This window comes from Eptesicus fuscus, chromosome 1 (assembly GCF_027574615.1).
Source record: "Eptesicus fuscus isolate TK198812 chromosome 1, DD_ASM_mEF_20220401, whole genome shotgun sequence".
In the NCBI taxonomy this organism is placed as follows: Eukaryota; Metazoa; Chordata; class Mammalia; order Chiroptera; family Vespertilionidae; genus Eptesicus; species Eptesicus fuscus.
Window position 1 is genome coordinate 61,811,907 of NC_072473.1, and position 16,727 is coordinate 61,828,633.

Genomic DNA, 16,727 nt, shown 5'->3' on the forward strand with positions numbered 1-16,727 from the left:
AAATTACAATGGGAAGCCTGGGGAGGGGGGAGTGAGAGATCAACTGAAAGACTTGTATGCATGCATATAAGCATAACCAATGGACGAAAGACACTGGGGGGAGAGGGCATGTATGGGAGTGGGGTGCGGAGCAATGGGGAGAAATGGACACATGTCATACCTTAATCAATAAAAAAATTGAAAAAAAATATAATAACCTTAAATGTAAATGGATTAAGAACTATAATTCCAAGATATCTAGTGGATGAACGGATAAGAAAAACGACCCATATATATGCTGTTTACAAGAGACCCACCTTAGAACAAGGGACTCACACAGAGGGAAAGTGAAGGGATGGTATTTTTTTTTCATGCAAATAGAAATGAAAAAAAAATCTAGGAGAGCAATCCTTACAACTGACAAAATAGACCTCAAAGTGAAGGCCATAACAAGAGATAAGAAAGGGATCAATACAACAAGAGGATATAACTCTGGTCAACATATATGTACCCAATGCAGGAGCACTCAAATACATAAAAAAAATTCTGGACAATATCAAGGGAGAGATCCACAGCAATACAATAATAGTAGGGGACTTTAATACCCCATTGAAATCAGTAGATAAATCATCTAGACAAAAAATCAACAAACAGCAATCTTAAATGACTCACTAGATCAGATGGACTTGACATCTTCAGAACATTTCACCCCAAAGCTATGCAATATATATTCTTCTCAAGTGCACATGGAACATTTTCACAGGTAGACTACATACACTGAGTGGACATATTATTATGATCTCTGAATGCATAATAATCTGGCCACTCAGTGTACATCTTATATAATAAAAGGCTAATATGCAAATTGTCCCCTCGACCAGGAGTTCGACCAGCAGGCAGGCCGGCAAACTGCCCATGTCCCCTCCCCCTGGCCAGGCTGGCAGGACCCCACCCATGCATGAATTCATGCACCGAGCCTCTAATATATATACTTAGTGGCCAGATTATTATGCGTTCAGAGATTATAATAATCTGGCCACTCAGTGTATTGGGTCACAGGCAAAGTGTCTTCAAATACAAGTAGAATGAAATAATGTCAAGCATCTTCTCAGATCACAATGGCATAATATTAGGAATCAACTACAATAAAAAACAATAAAAAATTCAAACACTTGGAGCCTAAATAGCATACTATTAAACAATAATTGGGTTACTAAAGAGATCAAAGAATAAATTGAAAACATTCTGGAAACGAATGATAATGAAAACACAACCACCCAAAAATCTATGCAGCACAGTGAAAGCAGTCCTGAGAGGGAAATTCATAGCTCTACAAGCCCACATCAAAAAGAAGAAAAAATGTTAGTAAATTATCTAACCCTACAACTTAAAGAATTAGAAAGAGAGCAAGAATAAAAGCACAGAGTAAACAGAAGTAAGGAAATAATACAGGTCAGAACAGAAATAAACGACATAGAGACAAAAACAAACAAACAAACAAACAAAAAAAAAACACAATACAAAATATCAATAAAACCAAGAGCTGGTTCTTTGAAAGGATAAACAAGATTGATGAACATTTTGCCAGACTCACCAAAAAACAGAGGACCCAAATAAAAAAATCAGAAATGAAAGAAGTGAAATAACAAACAACCCCACAAATATACAAAGGATTGTAAAAATATACTACAAACAACTCTACTCCAACAAATGACAACCTAGATGAAATGGACATATTATTAGAAAATACAAGCTTCTAAAATAAATTAGGAAGAATAAAAAAACCTGAACAGGCCAATGACTACTGATGAAATTGAAGCAGTAATTTAAAAAATCCCCGCAAACAAAAGCCCTGGGCGGGATGGCTTCACAGGGGAATTTTACCAAACATTCAAAGAACTAAAACCTATTCTCCTCAGAATATTACAAAAATTTTAAGAGGAAGGCACATTTCCAAGCTCTTTCTATGAAGCCAGCATTACCCAAATCTCAAAACCAGATAAAGTAACTACAAAGAAAGGGAATTACAGGCCAAATTTTCTGACAAACATAGATGCTAAAATCCTCAATAAAATTCTAGCAAATTGAATCCAGCATTACATTAGAAAGATCTTACACCATGACCAAGGGGTATTTACATCAGGGGTACAAGGATGGTACAATATCCACAAGTCAATAAATGTGATAGATCACAGAAACAAACTGAGAGAGAAAAATCACATAGTCATATCGATTGATGAAGAAAAAGGATTTGACAAATCCAACACCCTTTCTTGATAAAAACTCTCAGCAAAGTGGGAATAGAGGGATCAGACCTTAATATAACAAAAGCCTTATATGACAAACCTACAGCCAACATCATACTCAATGGGCAAAAACTAAAGCCATTTTCCCTAAGAACAGGAAGAAGACAGGGATTCCCACTTTCCCCACTCCTGTTCAACATATCACTGGAAGCACTAGCCATAGAAATCAGACAAGATGAAGAAATAAAAGGCATCCAAAATGGAAAAGAAGAAGTAAAATTGTCATTATTCGGAGATGACATGATATTGTACATAAAAAACCCTAAAGACTCCTTAAGAAAACTACTAGACTTAATAAATGAATTTGGCAATGTAACAGGTTACAAAATTAACACCCAGAAATCTATGGCTTTTTTATACACCAATAATGAACTCACAGAAAGAGAAACTAAAAGAACAATCCCATTTACCATTACACCAAAAAAAATTAAGATAACTAGGAATAAACTTAACTAAGGAGTTAAAAGACCTGTACTTGGAAAACTACAGGGCATTGAAAAAAGAGATAGATGAAGAATAAACAAATGGAAGAATATACCGTTTTCATGGATTGGTAGAATCAACATCATTAAAATGTCCGTACTACCCAAAGCAATCTATAGATTCAATGCGATCCCCATTAAAATACCAATGGCATATTTCATAGTCCTAGAACAAACTCTTCAAAAATTCATCTGGAATAAAAAAAGACCCCAAATAGCCACAGCAATCTTGAGGGAAAAGAACAAAGTTGGAGGGATCTCAATACCAGATATCAAGCTATACTACAAAGCCACTATTCTCAAAACTGCCTGGTACTGGCACAAGAACAGACATATAAACCAATGGAACAGAACAGTGAACCCAGAAATCCACCGAAGCCATTATGCTCAATAAATATTTAACAATGAGGCAAGAGCATACAATGGAGTCAAGACATTCTCTTCAATAAATGGTGTTGGGAAAATTGGACAGACACATGTAAAAAAAAATGAAACTAGATCACCAACTTACACCATACACAAAAATAAACTCAAAATAGACATAGGACTTAATCTTAAGATGAAAACCATAAAAATCTTAGTAGAATCCATAGGCAGCAAAATATCAGACATATGTGGTAGCAATGTCTTTACCGATACAGCTCCAAGGACAAAGGAAACTAAGAAGAAAATAAATAAATGGGACCACATCAAAATAAAGAGCTCCTGCACAGCAAAAGAAACCATCAACAAAACAACAAGAAAGCCCACTGCATGGGTGAAGATATTTATCACCAAAAAGAGTTTAATCTCCAACATTTACAGGGAACTCATATAACTTAACAAAAGGAAGATAAACAGTCTAATAAAAAAAAATGGGCAACAGACCTAAATAGACACTTTTCGAAAGAAGACAGAAGGAAGGCCAAGAGATATGAAAACATGCTCAAAGTCACTAATTATCTCAGAGAAGCAAATCAAAACCACAATGTGGTACCATCTCACACCTGTCAGAATGGCTATCATCAATGAATCAACAAACGACAAGTGCTGGAGAGGATGCGGAGAAAAGGGAACCCTTGTGCACTGCTGGTGGGAATGCAGACTGGTGCAGCCACTGTGGAAAACAGTATGGAGTTTCCTTAAAAGATTAACCTTTTGCACTCAGATGTCGAGTGTGACTCAACACGGTTAGCATCGGTAGCAGCTCAAGAAAAAAGCAAGCGAGTGCAAAGGGTTAAAAATGGGCCCTAGCCGGCTTGGTTCAGTGGATAGAGCATCAGTCTGCAGACTGAAGGGTCTCAGGTTCGATTCTGGCCAAGGGCACATGCCTGGGTTGTGGGCATGATCCCCAGTAGGGGGCTTGCAGGAGGCAGCCAATCAATGATTCTCTCTCATCATTGATGTTTCTATCTCTCACTCCTTCTCCCTTCCTCCCTGAAATCAATAAAGAAATATATTTTTAAAAAATTCAAAATGGAACTCCCATTTGACCCAGTAATCCCACTTCTAGGAATATATCCAAAGAAATCAGAAACACCAATCAGAAAGGATATATGCACCCCTATGTTCACAGCAGCACAATTTACCATAGCTAAGATCTGGAAACAGCCTAAGTGCCCATCATCAGATTAGTGGATTAAACAAAACAAACTGTGGTACATCTACACAATGGAATATTATATATATATATAGCCAGCGACCAGAACGCCAGAATGAGCGGAATGACCAGTCACTATGATGCTTACTGCAGCCAGTGAAACGTCCTGATTGGGCCGTGGAGCCAGCAGGCCACCATCCTGCAGCCCCTCCCCTGGCCCCACCCCTGATCAGTCTCTCCACCCCGAACAGGGGGCAGGCGGGCTGGCCAACCCCCTCGAAACCCCTCACCCTGGCCAGCCCTGCCCCTGATCACACCACTACCCCAGTAGGGGGCAGGGCCAGGCAGCCAACCTCCTGCAGCCCCTCCCTCATGCTGCTGGCCCCTGATTGGCTCCCCATCCCATTCAGGGATTGGGCTGCCTGGCCCACCACCCACAGCCCCTCCCCACGACCAGCCCCACCCTAGATCATCCCCCACCACCCCAATTGACCTTCGGCCCCGCCCCCCAGCCAGCTCTGCCCCCCATTGCCCCACACACACAACATTTGGGGGTGTGGCTGGCCGGCCAACCTCCCAGGGCCCCTCCCCCAGCTGCTGACCCATGATGGACCCCCTACTCCAATCGGAGGCAGGGCCCACAGCCTCTCCCTCCAGCTGGTTGAGCCCCGATCAGGGCGGGTCAGCTGGCCAACTTCCCGCCATGTCCTCCTCCTGACAGGCTCAGCCCTGATTTGCCAATTGGGGCCGGGCTGGCCGGACCCCACTTGTGCACAAATTCGTGCACTGGGCCTCTAGTACTGGTATAAAAAAGAAGGAACTTTTACCATTTTCAACAGCATCGATGGACCTGGAAAGCATTATGCTAAGTGAAATAAGCCAGTCAGAGAAAGATAAATATCACATGATCTCACTCATATGTGGAATATAATGAACAACATAAACTGATGAACAAAAATTGATCCAGAGACAGAGAAACACTGAACAGACTGTGAAACCACAGAGAGAAGGCAGGCAGGGGATGGTGGGGGGGGGGTGTTTAAGAGATCAACCTAAGGATTTGTATGCATGCATATTAGCATAACCCATGGACATGGACTTTGGGGCGGTGGGGCCTTGTCCTGGGGGGATGGGAGTGTCCTGGGAAGGGTTGATGGGGGAAAAGGAGATATATGTAATACTTTAAACAATAAAGAATTAAAGAAAAAAATACCGGTAAATGAAAAAATATCCTCATGTGAGGATTAAAAAATAAAAATAATAATAATAATAAAAAAAGAAAAAAGGGTAAGAGATCCTTGGTTTTTACTGCTGAATAGTATTCTGTGGTGTAAATTCACCACAGCTTTTTTATCCACTGATGGGTACTTGTGTTGTTCCCAGATCTCAACTACTCTAAATTGTGCTGCTATGAACATAGGGGTGCCTACATTATTTCTGATTGATGTTTTGGGTTTCTTAGGATATATTCCTAGAAGTGGTATTACTGGGTCAAATGGCAGTTCCATTTTTAATTTTTTTGAGTAGTCTCCATACTCTTTTCCATAATGGCTGCACCGGTCTGCATTCCCACCAGCAGTGTACTAGGGTTCCCTTTTTTCCACATCCTCTCCAGGACTTTTCATTTGTTGATGTGTTGATGATAGCTATTCTGACAGGTGTGAGATGATACCTCATTGTCATTTTAATTTGCATCTCTCTAATAATCAATGGCTTTGAGCATTTTTCCATGTGTCTCTTGGCTATCTGTAGGTCCACTTTGGAGAAGTGTCTATTTAGGTCATTTGCCCACTTTTTTATTGGATTGTTTATCTTCCTTTTGTTAAATTGTATGAGTTCCTTATATATTTTGGATATTAACCTTTTATTAGATGTATCATTGCCAAATGTTTTCCATAGAGTGGGTTCTCTTTTCATTTTGTTGATGGTTTCTTTTGCTGTGCCAAACTTTTTATTTTGATGTAGTCCCATTTGTTTACGTATGCATCTGTATACATATTGCTAAGAAAGATATCTGAGGTTTTGCTGCCTATGGTTTCTTCTAGAATTTTTATGGTTTCTCGGCTTTCTTTTAAGTCTTTTATCCATTTTGATTTTATTTTTGTGTATGGTGTAAGTTGGTGGTCTAGTTTTATTTTATTTTATTTATTTTTTTGCATATATCTGTCAATATTCCCAGCACCATTTTATTGAAGAGACTGTCTTGACTTCATTGTATGCTCTTGCCTCCTTTGTCAAATTTGAATTGAGCGTAATGGCTTGGGTTGATTTCTGGGGTCTCTATTCTGTTCCATTTATCTATATTTCTGTTCTTGTGCCAGTACCAGGCAGTTTTGAGTACAACGGCTTTGTAGTGTAGCTTGATATCTGGTACTGCAATCCCTCCAACTTTGGTCTTCTTTCTCAAGATTAGTGAGGATATTCAGGGCCTTTTTTGTTTCCAAATAAATTTTTGAAATATTTGTTCTAGGTCTGTGAAATATGCTGTTGGTAATTTAATAAGGATTGCATTGAATCTATAATTTGCTTTGGGTAGTATAGACATTTTAATGATGTTAATTCTACCAATCCATGAACACGGTATATTCTTCCACTTGTTTATATCTTCTGTCTCTTTTTTCAATATTCTGTAGTTTCCTGAGTATAAGTCTTTTAATTCCTTAGTTAAGCTTATTCCAAGTTATCTTAATATTTTTGCTATGGTAAATGGGATTGTTTGTTTAGTTTCTCTTTCTGACACTTCATCAATGATGTATAAAAATGCCATCATTTTCTGGGTGTTGATTTTGTATCCTGCTGCATTGCCGAATTTCTTTATTAAATCTAATAGTTTTTTAGTGGAGTCTTTTGGTTTCCTATATACAATGCTATTCTCATCTGGGAATAATGAGAGTTTTACTTCCTTCCTTCCAATTTGGATGCCTTTTATGTTTTCTTTTTTTTATGATTGCTGTGGCTAAGACTTCCAACTATGTCGAACAGGAGTGGTGAAAGTAGACATTCCTGTCTTGTTCCTGTTCTTAGGGGAAATGACTTTAGTTTGTGCCCATTGAATATGATGTTGGCTGTAGGTTTGTCATATATGGCTTTTATTATGTTGAGGTTCGATCCCTCTATTCCAACTTTGCTGAGAGTTTTTATAAAAAAATTGGGACAAGTAAATAAATTCAAGGAGAAGGTTTCTAACTCTCTATCCTTCTCCCTTCCTCTCTGTAAAAAATCAATAAAAATATATTTTTAAAAAAAGGAAAAGGAAAGAGAATATAATATATAAATGGGAAGAAATCTGACTCTAGAAAAACTTTTGTCCCAAATGATAAAGAAAGAGAGGATATCCTATTGAAATGGATGACTAAGGAACACATTTTCCTGCATGGACATCTTAGTTTGCAAATCATTTTAAATGTCAAAGTTGCCAAGGTCATCTTTGATTGTGTGTGTGTGTGTGTGTGTATGTGTTCCTTTGCTAGTTCCACATTTTCAAAAGCCCAGCATTTTCAAAATTGCTGAAGTTACATACAGAGCTATGAATAATATAATGCTGGTGCAAAGTTATATTACCCACAGTACAGGGAATTTCATCACTGAAAAGTACTACTGTTACTTTCTGAAAGAAAATATACATTTCCACATATTTTAGACTGCTTCTCTTGAAAAAATATGTTTGACTTATCTAGCTAGAATGATAATAAGAAGAAGATTTAAATACAGAAATTACTGTTTTATTTCTAAATTTTCATTACTTATGTTATCTTCCCTAATAAATTTTTGTTCTTTGGAGCTAATTCATCTTTCTGATCATATATCGCCACCTATTGGTAAATCATAAGTATTGCATATTTTTTAATTTAAGACAAATATACCTAAAGGTTAATTCACTTGGTAGTAAAGCTTCATAGACAGCAGAGAGGGAGTCATGCTTTTGCCCTTAGAAGTAATTATCCCTAGGGGAAAAAAGCAATATTTTATCACTTTCACTATTCTTCCATCCAGAGTATGTTATTCAGTTGTTCTTGGTAGCAGCTATTTAATAATTCTTTTTCCCTAGATTTGGGGAACGGCAATAAAACTTTTTTAAATGTATGATTGGCCTTCTATATTAAAGTTTACTGTTTTAAAGAAAGAATGAGGCAAAGCTTCTTTCTTTTCTGTATCTACAGAGAAAATTTCTATAGGGCAACAATGTCCTTCCCAAGGAAAATTAGTCTTTGCCACTCCATTGTACTAAAATATCGCCCCCCCCCCTGTTTTTTACCCACCTATGAAACAAAGTGGTTTATTGGGAAGGTGCATGGACTTTGTGAGTTGATAGAGGTCCTACCAGGTGGTGATTACAGTCTTGTTCTAGAACTATCTGTAGTCTTCATCTCTAAGTCAGGGCTATGACCCACTCTTGGCACTTCGGTAATCTGAATGTGGAGCTCAGGGTTTACTCCATCAAACTAGGATTGTGAGACATGGGATTAAATGGGAACAATTTAGAGAAACTACTTCTCAATGGATCAGGGTAAGGGGTTCACTGAGAGCCCTTTGCTAATTTCAAAGCAGTCAATAAAGTGTAAATTGCCTGTTCTGGGGTGGGAGTAGGGATTTCTGCCTGAGAATTCTTCATATCTACAGCAAACATCATATGCAAATTAAGAATAAGTTGGGAAAGACGATACAATTGATATAGAAGAAATCTATGAATCCCAGAACTCTAGGAACCTTCCACTTATTTACAACCTCCCTCCTTTTTTAGCACCTCATTCTTTCACAATGGTATTAATTACATTAATTTTATGATGAATAAATAATGAAATATTATAAAATAATCAGTTAAATTATTTAAAATCTAGCAATACTATGCCCTAGCTGGTTTCGCTCAGTGGATAGAGCACTGGCCTACAGACTGAAGGGTCCTGGGTTCAATTCTGGTCAAGGGCACATGCCTGGGTTGGGGGCTTGATCCCCATTAGGGGGTGTGCAGGAAGCAGACAATCAATGATTCTCTCTCATCATTGATGTTTCTAACTCTTTCTCCCTCTCCCTTCTCTGAAATCAGTATTTAAAAAAGCTAGCAATACTAGTACACATGTGTACAAATAGGTATCTTCTTTTCTAGTATTGAATTACATGATCATACTCAGAGAAGAAATATTGGATGATAAATAAGCCTAAGGCAGCTGGATCAACACTAAAATACCTAAAAAGACTTATGAGAACCTAGAGTAAGGGGTGTATCCAAGGTGTCCAAGGGATGGAGGTTGGCTGGATTTGGGTCCGGGGTGTTTGGGAAACTAGGAGCTTTTGGGTGGAGCAGGAGCGCTCACTAGGCTGGAACAGTACAAAACTGTCGGCCCACTGTGCCACTTACCAGCTGAGTGACCTGTGACAGTTAGCTAACCCCTGAGCCTCAGTGTCAGGAAACGCCTTTACTCTCCAGGCAAACCCAGTTCGGGTCCCAGGCGGACCCATAGAGAGAAAGGAAGGGCAACAGCCAGGGTCCCTAAGGTGCTGCCCGAGCCCTGCTGGACAGCTGGTGTTGCGGCCCAGCCCAGCACCGCCTGCGATTTGCATACCCATGGTGCACCGCGAAATCAGAAATCAGTTCCCACGCAGGATTTCCAGCCCCACGGGAATATGCCCACTGCCGCTGGGCACACTGCCTGGTAGGAAGGCAGGGTCTCTACCAATGCCAGGACGGAGTGCGGACTGCGCGGGCACTCAGCAACCATCACTGCACTGAGGGTTCCTTGCTCTAAGACACCTGGGCGGCTTTCCCAACACATGCTCTGTGTCTGCTCTGGACAAGCTGGGAGTTCTTATCCAATTTTTGGAGGCCTCATCTTCGTGAGGCTGCTTCGCAGTTCAAAAACAGAAAACTGCCTTCAGAGGCACTTTACCTGCGGGTCAGTTCTACGAGTAACGATCACCTCACCTTGTTTCTTGGGGGAGCCACTCCTCCAGACGCCATTAGTCCATCCCTCCCAGTGCTCTGCACTGCCGGCCGCCATTGGTCCCGCCCCACGCTCTGCACTGCTGTCCGCCATTGGTCCCTCCCGATGCTCTGACTGGCTGCCATTGGTCCCTCCCCGTGCTCTGCACGACTTGCCACCATTGGTCCCTCCCGATGCTCTGCACTGCTGGCTGCCATTGGTCCCTCCCGAAGCTCTGCACTACTGGCCGATCACCCATCACTGTCCTGCACTGACCACCCCCTCCATCCCCACCTTTCCCCAGGACCCAGGAAGCCTCCTTCCTCCTTCAGGTCTCATACAAACTTATGGAGATCTACACGTTCCATCCTGTATAAAACAGTCCCACTCCCACCACACTGAAATAAGAATTTTAGGGGTGAAGTAGGCAGGTTTAGGGAATTTTTTAAATTATGGGGGTCCATGGGAAAAGCACAAGCGTCAAAGCTGCAAAAGGTTACATTTCCATAAGATAGGGAAGTTGGGAGAGGCAGCAGTTACATTTCCATAAAACAAGGGAACTGGGAGTAGCCAAAGGTCTACAAAATAAAGGAGGGCCTCACATGTCCCATGTGAGGTTTGACCTTTGAGCTCAGGAGTTGCTCTAGTGACCAAATAAAAGGGGAATAGTGGCCAATCAGAGGGGATAATGAGGCACAAAACTGCAGCCTTTATAAACCGGGAAAAGGGAACTCAGTGGGACTCTTTCCCCCCTCCCCATGTGGGAGTCTGTACTTCTTCTTCAATAAATTTCCACCTTTGCTACATCACCTCTTGTCCGTGGTTTCATTCTTCGACTCCACCAGACAGACAAGAGCCTGGGGAACCATCCTGCCCAGGGGAACACTGCACATTTCCAGTTCAAAAATCCGGTATCAACATCACCTTTTAACCAGCTTCATTTATTTTATTATTATTATTATTTTTGTTAATCTTCACCAATTTTTCCATTGATTTTTAGAGAGAGTGGAAGGGAAGGGGAGAGACAGAGAGAAACATGGATGTGTCTGTGAGTGAATAAAAAGGCCACATGCTAACCTGACTAGCCCAGGGAAGGCCCCTATGGTGGTTTTGCACTGCAAACTCAAAGACCTAAAGTAACCACAAAGGTTGGTCTGAAATGAAAAATTTAACTAAAAGCAGTTTATAGTGGGTAGTCATGTCCCAGACCAGTATTTTCCCTGACAAAGACCAACTTCAATCTTTAATGAGCCTAATGTCTTTTTGCATCTAAGATAACTTACCTGTAGAATGTCAGAGTAACTTGTAACTTCCCTTTTTTCCAGACCCCTCAAGGCACAACAAATGGCACCAGGTCAGAGACCCAAAGTCCTCTCATTGTTATTGAGTTATCTGTTGACTGGTAACTATCCTGTACCCACTTAAGTAAAAGAAGTGTGTGTCTATCATTTTACTTTATATCCAATCCCAGAGGTTTCCCTGCTTTGCTTTCTCCCACCTCCCTAATCCAGGCAACCTCAAACTACGGCCCGCGGGCCACATGTGTGTGGGTGTTTTTGCCGTTTTGTTTTTTTACTTCAAAATAAGATATGTGCAGTGTGCATAGGAATTTGTTCATAGTTTTTTTTTAACTATAGTCCGGCCCTCCAACGGTCTGAGGGACAGTGAACTGGCCCCCTGTTTAAAAAGTTTGAGGACCCCTTCGGCCTAATCTATCACCAATGGATTTCATGTAACCCACTTTGGTCTCCTCTTTTGATTGTGATGTATAAAACAAGGTAGAGAGCCACCATTCTCCGGAGCATTATCCCAATCCGTTGAGATTTTGCTTCCCTGCAATTGTCGACAGTTTGGCTCAAATAAACTCACAAAAATTCTTTACAGGTTTGAATGCTTTTATGTTAACAATGAAAAGGAAAATATGGGGGAGGGGGGTGTGGGCTTGCAACCTAGTTCAGTATCTGGTTAAAACTGTAGTCTTGCTTCCCCACTCTGACTGACTTGGGCAGAGCTGCAGGGACCCGCATGGGCCCGCCACAGGAGGAGATACAGAGGCCAGAGCCTCCCCACAAGTTCAGGTCAGTCTTTGGATCCGGAATTCCCCTGGACTAGCAGACCTGCGAAATAAAGGTTAAACTATCCTCCCTCAGAGTGCTGGCAGATCTTTCTCCCTTGCATTCTGCCACAATATTATGTCTCTTGGTTGCCTCCCTCATTTCAACCAGGGCTTGGGCCCTTGACCAAAATCGAACCCAGGACCCTTGAGTCTGCTGGGTGATGCTCTATCCACTGAACAAACCGCTAGGGCTTAACACACTTTATTTTTCCTCAGAACACAAACTACTCCTTGATTATAGCATACATTAATTTCTCTGTTGTATGTTTCTCCTCCTAGAATGGAAGTTCCATGAGGCAGGAACTTCACCTGACTTGTTCTCTGATGGATTCCATGACCCAAAATCAATGTCTGGCACATCAACACTCAATGTATATTTGTGCAACAAATGGGTGAATAGATTTATTTTCTAAACCACATATACACTGAGTGGCCAGATTATTATGATCTCTGAACGCATAATAATATGGCCACTCAGTGTTTGTGTGTGTGTGTGTGTGTGTGTGTGTGTGTGTGTGTGTGTGTATTAGAGACCCGGTGCATGAATTCGTGCATGGGGGGTGTCTGGCCAGCCTGGCCAGGGGGAGGGGACATGGGCGGTTGGCCGGCCTTCCTGCTGGTCGAACTCCTGATCCAGGGGACAATTTGCATATTAGTCTTTTATTATATAGGATATACACTGAGTGGCCAGATTATTATGCGTTCAGAGATCATAATAATCTGGCCACTCAGTGTATAAATATATGATGTAGTCTTCAGATTGCTGAGAGCATAGAATAATCTTAGTAACTCACTGCCACTATTAAAGTTATTAATTACATGGAAAATACAAAGAAGTAGAACACTAGGGAGATGTGCTTAACTTTTAGCAAAGGGAGTATAACTTGAAAGGGATTCCCTTCCATTTTATATCTCTAAAAGTAAAACAAACACCCTTTACTCATTTAGATACAGACTTCCCCTGAGTGTTGATCAACCAGATGGTTTCTAAAGATCCAGTAAAGAGAGCCTCTGTGGATTTACTTAAGCGTGGGGAGTCATCATTTAAAGAACAAACAACTAAGAAAATGCACCAAGGCAATCACTCAGTACAGTATCCTAATATCCCTACATAAGAAACACAGCACCTTCCTTATTTAAAAAGCACTTCTATGATTAGGAGACACAATGATCTCAGCCCCCTCAAAATTGAAGAGTTTAAGATACTAATGATATTTGTAGAAAAAAATTATTTAAAGTTATTCTCACTCAGGTTCTCTCAACATTTTCCCAAAGTGAAATCTCCAGTAGTATTAGGAGAAACAGACTTTACCAGTAATTCTCTATTTGTCACTAAAAATTAGGTTGTTTTCACTTATTTAAAAAAGGTGGAAAGAGAAGACACTTGTTTCTCAGAACTGAAAGTGGGATAGTCAAGACTCTGAGGGACAGTCTCTGTAAAGTCAGGCAACAACAAGCATAACTAGTTTTTATTAAGTAGTTGATATGCTCTGAGCACCATGCTAAGAGCTTTTGATCCTAATAACACGAGGAAAATACTATTGTTACGGCTATGTGTCATGTAATTTTCCCAAGGTCACTCCTCTAATTACTGGGAAAGCTGATACTCAAGCCCAGATACATATGACAACAAGTCAATATATGCTATACTAACTACCTCATCATACGAAGGTGAGCAGAAGGTCCTATGGCTAAACAGTTCTGGGAAAGTTCGAAAGACTTCCCAGAGGAGATGATCATTTTAGCTGAGACCTGAAGGACAAATAAGAGTCAAGCAAAGTGGGAACAGGAAGAATGTTCCAGGCTAAAAGAAAAGTATGAGAAGGCCTGGCGTAAAGAAAAAATAGGGTTTGTTTTAATAACTATGAATAATTTATTATGGCTGAAGCATAGTGTTTGAGTAGGGTAATAAGGGAAAATCATGGTAAAAAGATAAGGAGATCATAGAGGACATTATTTGCCAAATTAGATAATTTTATATTTATCGTGAAGGCAAAGGGAAACCTATTTTTAAACAGGCAGGCAACACGATCAGATTTATGTGTTTTTAAAGCATTCACTCTGGATCAAAAGAACAAAACATATGGGAGGGGCAAGACTAGAAATAAGAAGAGTTAGGCAGCAGCTTCAATTACCCATTAAAGAAATTATGGTGAACAGAACTAAAACAGTTGCTGAGGAGACAGAAAGAGAATAACAGATTTGCAAGAAATTTGGGAAATAGAAACAACAGGAGTTGGAGACTGAATGTGGGAGGTGAAAAAGAAGGAGGAGTCAAGTATGACTTTTTTACTTCTGGCTCAGACCCCTGGTAGACACAAAAACAGAGAGTGAGAGATTTTAGAGATTATGGATGTATACATACCTGCTATAATCCTCTCTGATGAGTTATCAGTCATTTTAAAAGGTCCCATGGGGAAACTACAAAGTTTCCTATAGAACTAGAATACTGAAATTTCTTCTTCATTTGATTAATATTCATAGGGTGCATTGCACTCATATGGTGTTACATATTGGGAAGAGAGAACAGAAAGAAGTATAAACTATTACAACTCCCCTCTAACAGTTTCCTGAGAAGGTAAAAGATACAAACCTAAGTCATATATGATCCTATGGAAATGACTGTCAGAACAGGTGAATATATAACAAAATTAGCTAACACTTTTATAGTATAGTACTGTAGTGGTATGTATATTAGTCTGGATAGGCTAGTTGAAGCTCTGACTTAACCTAATAAAAGTATACTGCAGGTCTAGGCAATTCTCCAGAACAGATGTCCTCAAACAGGACAGCTAGAATTCTAGAATGTGTCAGTCTTAGGGTACTTTTTTTTCCCTTGCAGAGCAAGTCATGAGGTTGACTAGGTGGTGGTAGTGTGAACAATAGCAGAGAACTATGCTTTTCCAATATGCCCATAAGTGGAAGAGAACCAGCTATTACTGAAAACTAGTAATGTCTGTAACACCATGTGCCAAGCACTAAACTAAGTCCTTTGCAAATATTAACTTTAAGTTTTACCCACCAAAATGAGTTAAGCAGCATTATTTGCTCTGCTTTATAGACATAGAAGCTTTCGCAAAGTCATATAACTCATAAATGATAGAATTAGTAGTTGAACATTGAGTATGCTAGTTCTAGAGTACTACTTCTTAAGTGTTCTGCTATGCTGATACATGTAACAACTCTTCTGCTTATTCAAGATGTGCAAGATATCAATATAGGGAATTGCATATCTTAAATTGGACTTGTGAATGCATATGTGTATGTAATTTGAGGAAGAATGAGGAGAAAAATTTTCCTGAAGCAGGGTGTTGGTATTGGAAAGTTATAGAAAACTAGAGGCCCAGTGCACAAATTCATACACAGGTGGGATCCCTCAGCCTGGCTGGTGATAGGGGCCAATTAGGGGAGGGACTATGGGAGGTTGGCTGTGGGAGCGCACTGACCACCAGGGAGCAGCTCCTGTGTTGAGTGTCTGACCCCTGGTGGTAAGTGCATGTCATAGTGACTGGTCATAATGGTTGCTTAGGCATATATATATATATATATATATACACACACTAATAAAAGAGAAAAATGCTAATTGACCGTACCTTAGCTATGCCCACAGCCAATCAGGAGTTATATGCAAATTAACCCAGAAAAGATGGCGGGTAAATTTGCATATGCAGGCGGTGGAGGCAGAGGCTCTATGTGGCCAATGGAGTTGGGGACATGGGCAGGCAGCGGGGGGCAGTGCTTGAAGCCACTGGTGGATCCAAGCTGAGATGGGGACCCAGGCAGGCAGCGTCAGGCGGCTTGGACCAAGCCGCCACACCACCTGCCCGGGTCCAAGCTGCCCTGCAATCACGGGGCGAAGAGCCGAGATCCAAGCTGCCCGCGATCATGGGGTGAACAGGCCAAGCCGAGCGAGCCACCCTGCCATCACAAGGCGAAGGGTCCGGGTCCAAGCCGCCCCACGATCACGGGACAAAGAGCCCGGGTCCAAGCTGCCCTGCCATCACAGGGCAAAGAGCCCAGGTCCAAGCCGCCCCGTGATCATGGCGCGAAAAGCCTGGGTCTAAGCCACCCCGCGATCACGGGGCGAACAGGCCTGGCTGAGCCGCCCCATGATCATCGGGCAAAGAGCCTGGGTCCAAGCCACCTGGTGATCACAGGGCGAAGAGCCCAGGTCCAAGCCGCCCCGCAATCATGGGGCGAACAGGCCAGGCAGAGCCGCTGCACGATCATGGGGCGAAGAGCCTGGGTCCAAGCCGCCCCGCAATCATGGGGCGAACAGGCCAAGCGCCCCGCAATCACTGGGTGAACAGGCCAAGCTGAGCTGCTCCACGATCACAGGGAGAACAG